At 40.3% G+C, this 12,887-nt stretch overlaps 1 long non-coding RNA gene across 1 annotated transcript in view; it reads right to left on the bottom strand.

Annotated features, from left to right (window-relative positions):
* Window positions 1–10,883, bottom strand: part of LOC105500993 — a 52,977-nt gene extending 42,094 nt beyond the window's left edge. The window contains exon 1 of the long non-coding RNA XR_001000114.1: window positions 10,483–10,883. This is a non-coding gene — a long non-coding RNA (uncharacterized LOC105500993). The remainder of the gene's footprint in view (window positions 1–10,482) is intronic.
* Window positions 10,884–12,887: the final 2,004 nt, after the last annotated feature.

Raw genomic sequence — 12,887 nt, 5'->3', positions numbered from 1 at the left:
AAATTTCAACACATGCTACAAGAACCCTATGAACATTATGCTAAGTGAAAGAAGCCAGCACAACAGGACAAATACCATATGTATCTACTTATATGAGGTATCTAGAGTAGTCAAATTCATAGAGACAGAAAGTAGAATGGTGGTTGCCAGAGGCTGGGGAAAGAAGGAGGTAGGCAGTTATTATTTAGAAGAGAGTTTCAGGTTTGCAAGTTAAAAAGAATTCTGGTGATGAACAGTGGTGATGGCTTTACACAGTTGTAAGTATTTTTAATGTCACTGAACTGTACACTCAAAAAGAGTTAACATGATAAGTTTTATGTTGTGTGTATTTTACTATTAAAAAAAAGAACAATGCCAAAATAATACTATCCAGATGGAACCAGGAAGTAAGGAATATTTCTCTATATTTTATGAATATCAAAATAAGAAGGAATTGTTTATTCCGTAACTGTTCTGTAATATAGATATGAATTATTTGCAGAGCTTAATGATAATTGCTAATATCTAATGAGGCCCATACTATGTGTCAGGTAATATGCTAAGGGACTTATGTATACTATCTTAATATTCAAAACTGTTCTATAATAACTGTTCTATAATATAGATATGAATTATTTGCAGATCTTAATGCTAATTGCTAATATCTAATGAGGCCCACACTATGTGTCCAGTAATGTGCTAAGGGACTTATGTATACTATCTTAATATCCAAAACCATCCTATGAAATAGGTACTATTATTATGGTCAATTTAAAATTCAGAAAATGGAGGTTTAAAAAACATAATCCTTTTCCCAAGACCACAGGGTTAGTGAGTGGTAGAACTCAGATTTGACCTCAGATTTCCTAGCTGTTGAGCACTTTGCTTATTTCAGAGTTTGGGTTGTTTCTTATAATCAAAATGTCTGTGGTTTTTTGTTGTTGTTTGTTTTGTTTTTTTCCTTTTTGAGACAAGGTGTCGCTCTGTTGCCCAGGCTAATGTGCAATGACGCCATCTTGGCTCACTGCAGCCTTGACCTCCTGGGCTCAAAAATCCTCCCACCTCAGCCTCCTGAGTAGCTGGGACTGTAGATATGCACCACTATACCTGGCTAATTTGGGTTTTTTTTTTTTAGAGATGGGATCTCACTATGTTGCCTAGGCTGGTCTTAAACTCCTGGGCTCAAGCAATCCTCCTGCCTTGGCCTTCCAAAGTGCTGGGATTACAGGCATGAGCCAACACACCTGGCCTGTGGTTGTTTTTGTCTTAAGTTAAACACTTGTTTAAGGAATTTGTAAGGATGGGAATTTGAATTAGGAAAATCCAAATGGCATTTATGTGCCTAGAGGATATGAGTTGAACAGCAGCACTTTTTACAGAATTGTGCCTAAAACAATGCCCTGGCAAGCTGCCCCTCATATTTACTGAGGAACTGAGGTACTCAAGTCAAAATCCCAAGGTGAAGGGACAGGGAAGACACTAGCAACAATGACCATGTCTTCCTTTTCAGGTACAGATAATTATGTAAAATAATGCTAAAATGACACTGAATTTTTTTTTATTTTCAGACTTCATAGCTGTAATTTCTGACAGAGATCTAGTGATTGTATTCTGATAATTTATATTAATAGGAATCTCTTTCCCCCAAAAGATTAACTGGATGCATTATTGTATTTACTTTTTACATGTATGTGTATTGTGTGTGTGTATTCGTGTGCTTGTGCATGTATGTGTACTGTGTGTGTGTGCTTGTACACAAAATGGTGGATAAGCACTTGTATTTACCTTTTTTTTTTTTTTGAGACAGAGTCTCGCTCTGTCACCCAGGCTGGAGTGCTGTGGCCGGATCTCAGCTCACTGCAAGCTCCGCCTCCCGGATTCACACCATTCTCCTGCCTCAGCCTCCCGGGTAGCTGGGACTACAGGCGCCGCCACCTCGCCCGGCTAGTTTTTTGTAGTTTTTAGTAGAGACGGGGTTTCACCGTGTTAGCCAGGGTGGTCTCGATCTCCTGACCTCGTGATCCGCCCGTCTCGGCCTCCCAAAGTGCTGGGATTACAGGCTTGAGCCACCACTGGCATATTTACCTCTTCTATCTTCCATATTCCCATAAAAGTGACAGAAAATATTATTTAAAGAAAATGAGTGAATGATAGTAATAGGAAACAAGAAAGAGTGTCATCAGCACACAAGAGTTTTGGGAAATTTCTAAAAGATACAAAGCAGATGGGTGGACCCATGAGAAACTGCAGGCCAAGGCACAGGAAATAAGCATGTGTCTTCCCAAGGGGGCCCAGAGAAACTCCTCACTTGGTCAACAATACAATGATGGGCTGTGGGGCAATCAACAGTGGCTTCATTAAAGAACTGGATTCAGTGCCTTGGGACAGCTGGGCCCCTTTCCTGTGACCTGTGTAAACAAAGCTAGGCAGCTGAGACTTTTGGCCTCAGGCTACAAGCCAGGGCACTGCTCTTTAGAAAGAAAGGGCAGAGAAAGTGTTCCTCCAGAGGGTCTTGTGGCTTAAAAAGAGATCACTGAAGAAACTTTGAATCTCTACATTTATAAACTCAGAGGGGAAACAATCAAACTCAAAACGCATTTCTACCTCCTCCGGGGGAACCTCAGTTTCCCCAGCCTCCTTGCCTACCCTGCCCACAGGAAACCCTACAGGGAAGCCTTTCTGTACAAAAGGCCCGCCTGCTTATATAGAACTCGTGCCAGTCATTCTATTCAGGGAAAACCTTCCTGGGGAAACAAACCTAAACAATTGAAGAGGAAACCCACACAAGCTGGTTGTGCTAAATTAAGGCATTTGTTTGGTTCTGAATTCATTCAAATGAATGGACAATAGAGAACACCACACTTCTGAGAAAAAAACAATACAAAAGTGAAAGCTTTAGAAAATGAAACAACTGACCCAAAGGAAAAAGATAATCCAAGCAGAGGAAAAGAATTAAAAAAAAAAAAAAAACCTAATTAACACACACACAAATCAATCATATTCCTAACACCTAAATTAGCAAATTAATAAAATTAGTATTTAAAACAATACTAGTAAAAATGCTAATTGGGATAATCAGAAATTTATAACCTACTACAATGTTAATTACAGTTTGCTATGACAAGTAGCAATCAGAGAACATGAAAGAGTTCTTAGGAACTAAAAATAAACATTTCAAAGGGATGGCTAAACAATACTATAGACACAACCGAAGATCAATTTGACTACCTGAAAGATAAAGGAAAATGACAGAAAATATGAGAGAAAATCAAAATACATAGAAGTTAACTCTGAGAAATCTAATACCTATAAAAAATGTGGTTTTAGAACGTCTTTAGGACTATGGAGAAAAATAAATAATCCAGAAAATAAAATTTTCCTATGCTGAAGAGTTTTTAGGATCAGGCATGGTGGCTCACGCCTGTAATCCTGGAACTTTGGGAGATCGAGGTGGGCAGATCACTTGAGGCCAGGAGTCCAAGACCAGCCTGGCCAACATGGCAAAACCTCGTCTCTACTAAAAATATGAAAATTAACTGGGTGTGGTGGCACATGCCTATAGTTCCAGCTACTCAGGAGGATGAGGCACAAGAATCACTTGAACCTGGGAGGTGGAGGCTGCAGTGAGCCGAGATTGCACCATTGCACTCCATCCTGAGTGATAGAGCGAGACTTGGTCTCAGAAAAAGAAAAGAAAAAAGGTTTTAGATTGAAGTCTCACCAATTTTTAAGCAGGGGGAGGAAAAATATGCATACACATCACACACACACACACACACACACACACACACACACACAGAGCTAAAGATATCCTGGTAAGGCCGGGTGTGGTGGCTCACACCTGTAATCCTGGCACTTTGGGAGGCCAAGGCGGGCAGATCATCTGAGGTCAGAAGTTCGAGATTAGCCTGGCCAACGTGGCAAAACCCCATCTCTACTAAAAATACAAACATTGGCCAGATGCGGTGGCATGCACCTGTAATCCTGTAATCTCAGCTACTCAGGAGGCGGAGGCAGAATAATTGCTTGAACCCAGGAGGTGGAGGTTGCAGTGAGCTGGCATCATGCCAAAAAAAAAAAGCCTGGGCGCAGTGGCTCACACCTGTAATCCCATCACTTTGGGAGGCCGAGGCAGGTGGATCACAAGGTCACATGTTCGAGACCAGCCTGGCCAACATGGTGAAACCCAATCTCTACTGAAAATACAAAAATTAGCCTGGTGTGGTGGCACACACCTCTAATCCTAGCTACTCAGGAGGCTGAGGCAGGAGAATCACTTGAATCTGGGAGGCGGAGGTTGTAGTGAGCCAAGATCATGCCACTGCACTCCAGCCTTGGCGACAGTGAGAGACTCTGTCTCAAAAAAAACAAAAAGATTATCCTGATAAAATTGTAGAACTCAGAATAAGAAAATCCTAGAAGGTAAAAAAAAAGAAAGAAAGAAAACAATAATAAGATTGTCATCCAATTTCTTTTTTTTTAATAGGAAAACATTTTGAAGCCTTTATTTACAAAAGCTTTAAAAACAAATAATACCCTCTGTTTTGCAAATACTGTTTTATTTAAAAATGACCACCCAGTTACAGCACTGTAATATCATGAATAAAGAATGTACAAAGGAGACAAACCAATGTGACTAACATTTGGAGATTTGCTAATACTACTGATTGAAGTGTAGGTAACACACATTGTAACTTGTAGTCCATCATTTCAGGGTAGAGTTAATGATTACCAAAAAGTCTTCCTACACATGCTCTGGTCTGGTCACATACTCTGCATGGCTAAATATTTCACAGTCTCTTTTGTCGATATATATAAAATAGATTGCAAAGATATACACAAAAACAAACAAGCATTACACTCCTCAGGTAATGTTATTAGCTATATATATATATATATGAGAATATATTATGTGTATATATATATATATTGTTGTTTTGTACCAAATCTCTCCATTATTTGCCTTTGTAGCAACTATGAAAGCGCAATTTTGTCTTCTAATTTAATTTGGTACAAAATATACCTAAAGACTTGTTATCTTTGGCTTTTAATAAAATTGATTTGTGTAACCAACAAATCAAGAGCATTATAAGTATGGCTACAAAATTTTTTTTAAAAAAGGGTAAATGGCGATGGAATAAAAATAAGCAGATCAAGGGAAGTGTGCTATCATAAAATAACCGTAGCTTCAGCATCTTGACTACCAGTTTCCTGGCAGATACTAAATATCCAATCACAAGGGATTTTTTCTGAAGGGTGTAAAACTGGTTTGAAAATTCTTCAGTCACAGAACAGCCTACACATGCCAATTAGAAACTGGATTGTCATCCAATTTCTTTTCAGCAGTACTAATCACTGGAAGATAATTAATTAATAAAACTAATATATATTGAGTGTATATTGTGTGCTAGACATTGTTCTAGATTTTTGGGAGACATCAGTGATCAGTGGATCAAACAGACAAAAATCTTGCCCTCATGAATCTTACATTCTGTTGGTAGAGAGTCTTCAAAGTTTTGAAGGAAAAAAAATGAATCTTGGAATTCTAAGCCTGGTCAAACTATCAATCAAATGTAAGGGCTAAACAAAGACATATTTAAACTGTCAGGAATTCCGGAATATTACTTCTTATACAAACCAAAACAAAAATTCAAAGTATTCCAACAAAATATGAGCCAGGCATGGTGGTGCACCTGTAGTCCCAGCAACTTGGGAGGTTGAGGCAGGAGGATTGCTTGAGTCCAGGAGTTCAAAACTAGCAAATTAAAAGCCATCCAAGAAAGAAAACAAGGAACATACCATTTGAATGTGACCCACAGGAAATGGAGAAAACCAGAAAAGAAGACAAAGAAGGAAAGTAGGAGGGAGGGAGGGAAGGAAAGTAGGAGGGAAGAGGGAAGGAAAGTAGGAGGGAAGAGGGAAGGAAAGTAGGAGGAAGGAAGGGAGGGAGGAAAGGAGGAGAGAAGGAAAGTAGGAGGAAAGGAGGAAAGAAAGGAAGCTTCAAAGGGAGGAAGAGAGGGAGAGAAGGAAGGAAGGATCCATTAGACCTTGAAGCTTAGAAGAATCTCATCTGAGCCAGAAAATTTCCATTAAATAAGATTACCTGTGGCTGGGTGTGGTGGCTCACACCTGTAATCCCAGCACTTTGGGAGGCCGAGGTGGGCGGATCACGAGGTCAGGAGATCAAGACCATCCTGGCTAACACGGTGAAACCCCGTCACTACTAAAAATACAAAAAAACATTAGCCAGGTGTGGTGGCGGGCGCCTGCAGTCCCAGCTACTCGGGAGGCTGAGGCAGGAGAACGGCATGAACCCGGGAGGCGGAACTTGCCGTGAGACGAGATTGTGCCACAGCACTCCAGCATGAGCCACAGAGCAAGATTCGGTCTCAAAAAAAATAGATTACTTTTTCTTCCACATGGGGTTTATCCATACGAGTCAATTATAGAAAACCTATGTGCCTACCACTGTGATGAGTGGAAGGATCACTTCCACTCAGGATTCTCATTTTTAATCCTCAGAAGACGTCATTATAATTACAGAGCAGAATGTAAACATAGTAAACCATGAATATACACACATGAACACACACAATTGAGAGGTGGACTCTCTTATATAAATGGGAATCAAAAGACTCCATCTAAATAAATAAATTTAGAAATGGAAGTTTAGGTACATTATTTAAAGTTATAAATAATAAGGCCGGGCGCGGTGGCTCAAGCTGTAATCCCAGCACTTTGGGAGGCCAAGACGGGCGGATCACGAGGTCAGGAGATCGAGACCATCCTGGCTAACACAGTGAAACCCCGTCTCTACTAAAAATACAAAAACTAGCCAGGCGAGGTGGCGGGCGCCTGTAGTCCCAGCTACTTGGGAGGCTGAGGCAGGAGAATGGTGTAAACCCGGGAGGCGGAGCTTGCAGTGAGCTGAGATCTGGCCACTGCACTCCAGTCCGGGCGACAGGGCGAGACTCCGCCTCAAAAAAAAAAAAAAGTTATAAATAATAATTTTAAATATAATTTTTAGAAAAATTAGGGCTGGGTGTGGTGGCTCACGCCTGGAATCCCAGCAGTTCTGTAGGCCGAGGCAGGCGGATCACGAGGTCAGGGGTTCGAGACCAGCCTGGCCAACATGGCAAAACCCCATCTCTACTGAAAATCCAAAAAAGAAAAAAAAAATTAGCCAGCATGGATGTGGGCTGAGGCAGGAGAATTACTTGAACCCATTGCACTCCAGCCTGGGCGACAGAGCGAGACTCTGTCTCAAAAAAAAAAAAAGAAAGAAAGAAAAATTAAAAATTTTATAATATAACTAACACAAATTGGAGATGGAGAGGAACAGAAAGATAGGGAGGAAGTGTAAACGCAAGAAATTTCTCATCTTTTTTGAAGTCAGTAGGTACTTTCTAAAGTTGACAAATGGAAAAACAGAGCTGTAAGCATGGGATTTTAAATTATAATGGCAACCACCACACCATCTAACAATAGCTGATGGCAGTGCTTGTTTCTAGAGCATGGGCCTAGGCTAGAATGGATGGAGGTCATATTCATTTTACACCCTTCGTTTTCTACTGATAAGATTTTTTCTTATTATGTGCATGGTAACTTCTATAAAATAACATAAAATAACAATTTCAATATTAATAAATATTTACATATAAATTTATATTATATGTAAGTATATATAAATTAATTTTATACAGTGTTTAAATAAATATTTTCAATGAGTGAAAAGATGCCAAATTATCTTTTCCACAAATATAACAATAATAAGTATGTATGTATGTATGTATGTATGTATTTATTTATTTTTTGAGACGGAGTTTCATTCATCACCCAGGCTGGAATGCAGTGGCACCATCTCGGCTCACTGCGAGCTCCAACTCCTGGGTTCAAGTGATTCTCCTGACTCAGCATCCCGAGTAGCAGGGACTGCAGGTGCCCACCACCATGCCTGGCTAATTTTTGTATTTTTAGTAGGGACGGAGTTTCACCATGTTGGCCAGGCTAGTCTCGAACTCCTGACCTCAGGTGATTCACCCACCTTGGCCTCCCAAAGTGCTGGGATTACAGGGCTGAGCCACTGCACCCGACCAACATAGGCTATTGTCTAACTGAAAGACGCGTTGCTTAGTCATAGCTACTAAATGTCCTCCATACTTAGCTAAAAGCTCATAGTCCTTAGGAAAGGTGTCTTAGGACAAAGAGAATTTAGGATATTAATTACTCTACCTTTTTAAGTTGAAAAGGAAAAGTAAAACCCTTCCTTCTTGTGACAGTCTACAAAAAAAGAAAAAAGAGAAAGAAACAGTAAAAACCTCTCCCCAGCTTTTCTGATTTTGGGATTTGAGGAAAGTTGCAAATACTGTCTGTCTTAACCTTTTGACATTACAAATGACTCAAAACTGCCCAAGAGACTTTGAGACTTTTCAGAAAAGGAATTTATCACTGAGGATTACTCATCTGTCAAAGTAGAATAAAATGTAGTTTTGTGTGAGGCGACCTTCTTTCACAGTTACTGTTTATTGAGCCCAGGAATGCTATGGCACAGAGGGCAGGGTGTGAGTCAGAAAGTCTTGCTGTCCCAGCTCTGTCCCCAACTAGCCAAGTGACCCAGTGCCACCTACTTAATCTTTAGTTCCTTCATTTGTAGAATGTGGATAAAATAACTCTTCTCACCGCTTCATATTGTCCCTGTGAGGATCAGAGAGGATAAATCAAATGAAAATTCTTTGAAACCCTACAAAGTACTATAAAATTACAGTGTAGTAATATGTGATCATGGATTTCAAAGGTGGAACGAACTTAGACCTTATCTAGTCAAACTTATTTAATTCATAGTTTCTTTCTCTCAGTCTAGTACTTGTTTAGAGCCACTACGTTTATTATTATTGTTGTGACACAAACTGATTTAAAATTATATCCTTCTGAACTATGTCTCCTTCTAAAATTTTATAGAATCATAGGCTATTAATGCTACAAGGGACTTTGCCAATCATCTCTTCTAATCCCCTTGTTTTAAACATGAAGCAATAGCAGCCGAAACAGAGTGACTGGCCTTAGATAAACACAGGACAATGAACTCAGACCTTGGATTAAAACCTAGATCCCCAGATTCCCAGGCATCAGACCTTTCCTATGTCACTGCTGAAACAAGAAAATAATGGCCATTTGTGAATAAGCTTAGTTAATTCAGGTATATACTGCCCTGACAAGATTACACTAATTATTCTAACCATTTTTATAACCTTCAAAGGATTTTTCTTTCCTCAAAAAGCAATTATACAACAAAGTAAACAAAAATGTAAAAATAAAGGAAAAACTTTTTAAATTAAAAAGTAATGACACTTGAAAAAATAATATACACACTCATATCTATTCTTTAAATGAAACTAAGATTTTTTTTTTTGAGATGGAGTCTCACTCTGTTGCCCAGGCTAGAGTGCAGTGGTGTGATCTCAGCTCACTGCAACCTCCGCCTCCTGGGTTCAAGTGATTCTCCTGCCTCAGTCCCCCGAGTAGCTAGGAATGCAGGTGCCCACCACTATGCCCGACTAACTTTTGTATTTTTAGTAGAGACAGGGTTTTCACCATGTTGGCCAGGCTGGTCTTGAACTCCTGACCTCAAGTGATCTGCCCACCTTGGCCTCCCAAAGTGCTGGGATTACAGGCGTGAGCCACTGTGCCCGACTGAAACTAAGATTAAGTACTAGAACAATTTGCCATTTAATAGTCAAACTAATTGCCAACATTTTAGTATAACTTGGTTTAATTTAGTCCCTAATACAGATCCTTAGAAGAGGGGCAGAAGAATGTAAATGGCAAAGAGCACAGAGTTTAAAATCAAGCAAACATGGGTTCAAATTCTAGCTCTGCCATTTACTAGCTATGTAAATTTTGAAAATATATTCAACTTCCTAAAGTCTCAGTGTCCTCATCTATATAAAGGGAACAGTAGGCCGGGCATGGTGGCTTATGCCTATAATCCCAGGACTTTGGCAGGCTGAGGCCAGAGGCCCATTTGAGCGTAGGAGTTCGAGACCAACCTAAGCAACACAGTGAGACCCCCAACTCTAAAAAAAATTTAAAATTAGCCATGAGTGGGTGGCACACACCTAAAATCCCAACTACTGGGGGGTAGGGAGGAGGAGACACTGAGGTGGGAGGATCTCTTGAGCCCAGGAGGTTGAGGTTACAGTGAGGTGTGCACTCTAGCCTGGGTGACAGAGTGAGACTCTGTCTCTAAGTAAATAAATAAAGGGAATGGTAATGAGAATTATTTCATAAGTTTGTTGTGAGGATTAAAAAGTAATTCATATAATTCTATAAATGAGACCACTCATTGTTCTCACTTGGTTGGTTACAGCCCAGAAACAATTATAGCAATTATTTGCTCAAGACTGCTCAGCTAGTATATGGAGGCAAAATTGAAACCCACATCTTCTGGCTCTGCTCTTTCCACCTGCCCGCACGACCTCCCTAGCCAGCACTTCGTTAATTCACCTTCTGCCACCTCACTGTTCAGTTTTACTAAAAGTTCCAACTCTTTCCAAAGGAGAGATTTTTCTTCCTAAGTAGAACAGCTCTTTCAGCCAATTTCAGATGATATGCCTTCTAAAAGGTGGTGTCTCGTTTGGTTGCCAAAGGCAGTCACTTGACTTTTAAGTTCACAGATCCCGTGTGCCGGGTCCATGCTGAGCGCTGGCAGCTTATCTGTGTCACACAACCCTCTATTGTACTCTTATCCCTCCTAGCTGGCTCCGACCCTGTGTTCCATGAGGAGGCACGTGCCTTCTCCCTTCCCCCACCGCAGGCTTTTCCTGCTCCTGCCAGGCTGAGAAGGACTTTATCCTTTTTCATAAGTGCTGAGCTTTTAGGATTAAAATCCCCTCAGGCATCCTTGATTTTTCTCAGAAGTCCTCATGCAAATTTGACTCTCCCTATCCTAGAGATTAGGAGACCCTGTCATTTTTATTTTTGAATCTCTCGGAGCCAAGCATAAGCTGACACATCATTAGCACTCTTAAATGTTAGCTGAAAAAAAATTAGATGGAAGGAAGGAAGGAAGTAAAGAAGAGAGGGAAGAGCGTTTTGCATATCATTCTAGAGTTCCTGAAACAGCTATAACAATGTAGCAACTCACTAGCTCTAAAAGCACTTGAACAATATTTATACATTTATCTATTTATCAAACTGTCTATATCAGAACATATTGATAACTGACAAATCTCCTTCACTTTAGTCTCAGAAGTCACATTTAAATGTTAAGCGAATATCTGTGTCAGGGAAAGAGAGAGCAACAGAGAAAGAGAGAGAGAGAGAATGAGTTAGGTTTGGACCATGAAAGACTGATTCTGTCACCCAGTCTGGAGTGCAGTGGTACAGTCATGCTTCACTGCAGCCTCGATGTCCCTGGCTCAGTGGATCCTGCCACCTCAGCCTCCACAGTAGCTGGGACTACAGGCATGAGCCACTGCACCTGGCTAATTTTTGTATTTTTTGCAGAGATGGGTTTTGCCATGTTGCCCAGGATGGTCTCCAAGTCCTGGGCTCAAGCAATCTCCACACCTCAGCCTCCCAAAGTGCTAGGATTACAGGGGTGAGCCACTGCGCCCAGCCTGTGGTGGTTAATTTTATGTGTCAGTTTGACTGAGCTAAGGGATGCCCAGATAGCTGGTAAAACATTATTTCTGGATGTGTCTGTGAGGGCATTTCTGGAGGAAATTGGCATTTAAATCAGTAGACTGAGTAAAGAAGATCTATTTTCATCCAATCTGTTAAGGGCACAGATAGACCAAAAAGGCAGAGGAAAGGTGAATTCACTCTCTCTGCTTGAGTTGAGCCAGCCATCTCATCTTCTGCTGCTATAGGACGTAGGAGCTCCTGGTTTTTAGGCCTTGAGAATCATACTGAATTACATCACTGGCTTTCCTGGTTCTCCAGCTTGCAGATGACATATTGTGAGACTTCTCAGCCTCCATAATTCTGTAAGCCTATTCCCATAATACATCTCCTATCATCTATCTATCTATCTATCTACCTATCTATCTATCCATCATATATCTATCTATCTATCTATCTATCAATCATCTGTCTATCTATCTATCTTATTGGTTTTGTTTCTCTGGAGAATCCTAACTAATACAGAGATTAAAAGCCCCAAGTTCTTTTACACAGCCATGCCTCCAAGCTGCTATGTAACCCTGGGTAAATCACTCTCAAGGTTGTTAAAATGGAGGTAATTGTTATTTTTTGTTTGCTTGTTTGTTTGAGATAGGGTCCACTGTGTCACCCGGGTTGTAGTGAAGTGATGGTGATGACAGTTCAATGTGGCCTTGATCTCCCAGGCTCAAGTGATCCTCCCACCTCAGCCTCTCAAGTAGATGGGACTACAGGCATGTGCTAGCATGCCTGGCTGTTTTTTTTTTTGGTTGTTGTTTTTTTGTTGTTGTTGTTTTTTCAGTAGAGACAGGTCTTGCAAAGTTTCCCAGGCCAATCTCAAACTCCTGAGCTCAAGCAATCTTCATGCCTCGGCCTTCCAAAGTGCTGGGATTACAGGGATAAGCCACCGCACCTGGTTAAAACGGGGGTAATTCTAAAGGATATCTTACAGAGTTGTCATGGTCAATAATTATAACGCATTTTAAACAGTCAATGTTTAAAATAATCCATGAAAGTAATTATGGTACTATCCCAAATTTTCACAATCTTTAAAGACTGGCTATTACCATTTGAATTTTTTTTATCTGTACCTTCTTTGCCTCAACTAACTAGAATTCATGACTTTTGGCTAAACAGGCATCATGTCATTAATTATATTTCTGAAATTGCTTTGGAATCTGTTTCTGGTCTCTCTGGTCCCACGGCAACTGCTACTCTTTTTACTTTTTATTTATTTATTTATTTAT

This window comes from Colobus angolensis, unplaced genomic scaffold (genome assembly GCF_000951035.1).
Source record: "Colobus angolensis palliatus isolate OR3802 unplaced genomic scaffold, Cang.pa_1.0 Scaffold7, whole genome shotgun sequence".
Lineage (NCBI taxonomy): Eukaryota > Metazoa > Chordata > Mammalia > Primates > Cercopithecidae > Colobus > Colobus angolensis.
The sequence above is the reverse complement of the archived record's forward strand: the minus strand, read 5'-3'. Positions and strand labels throughout refer to the sequence as shown.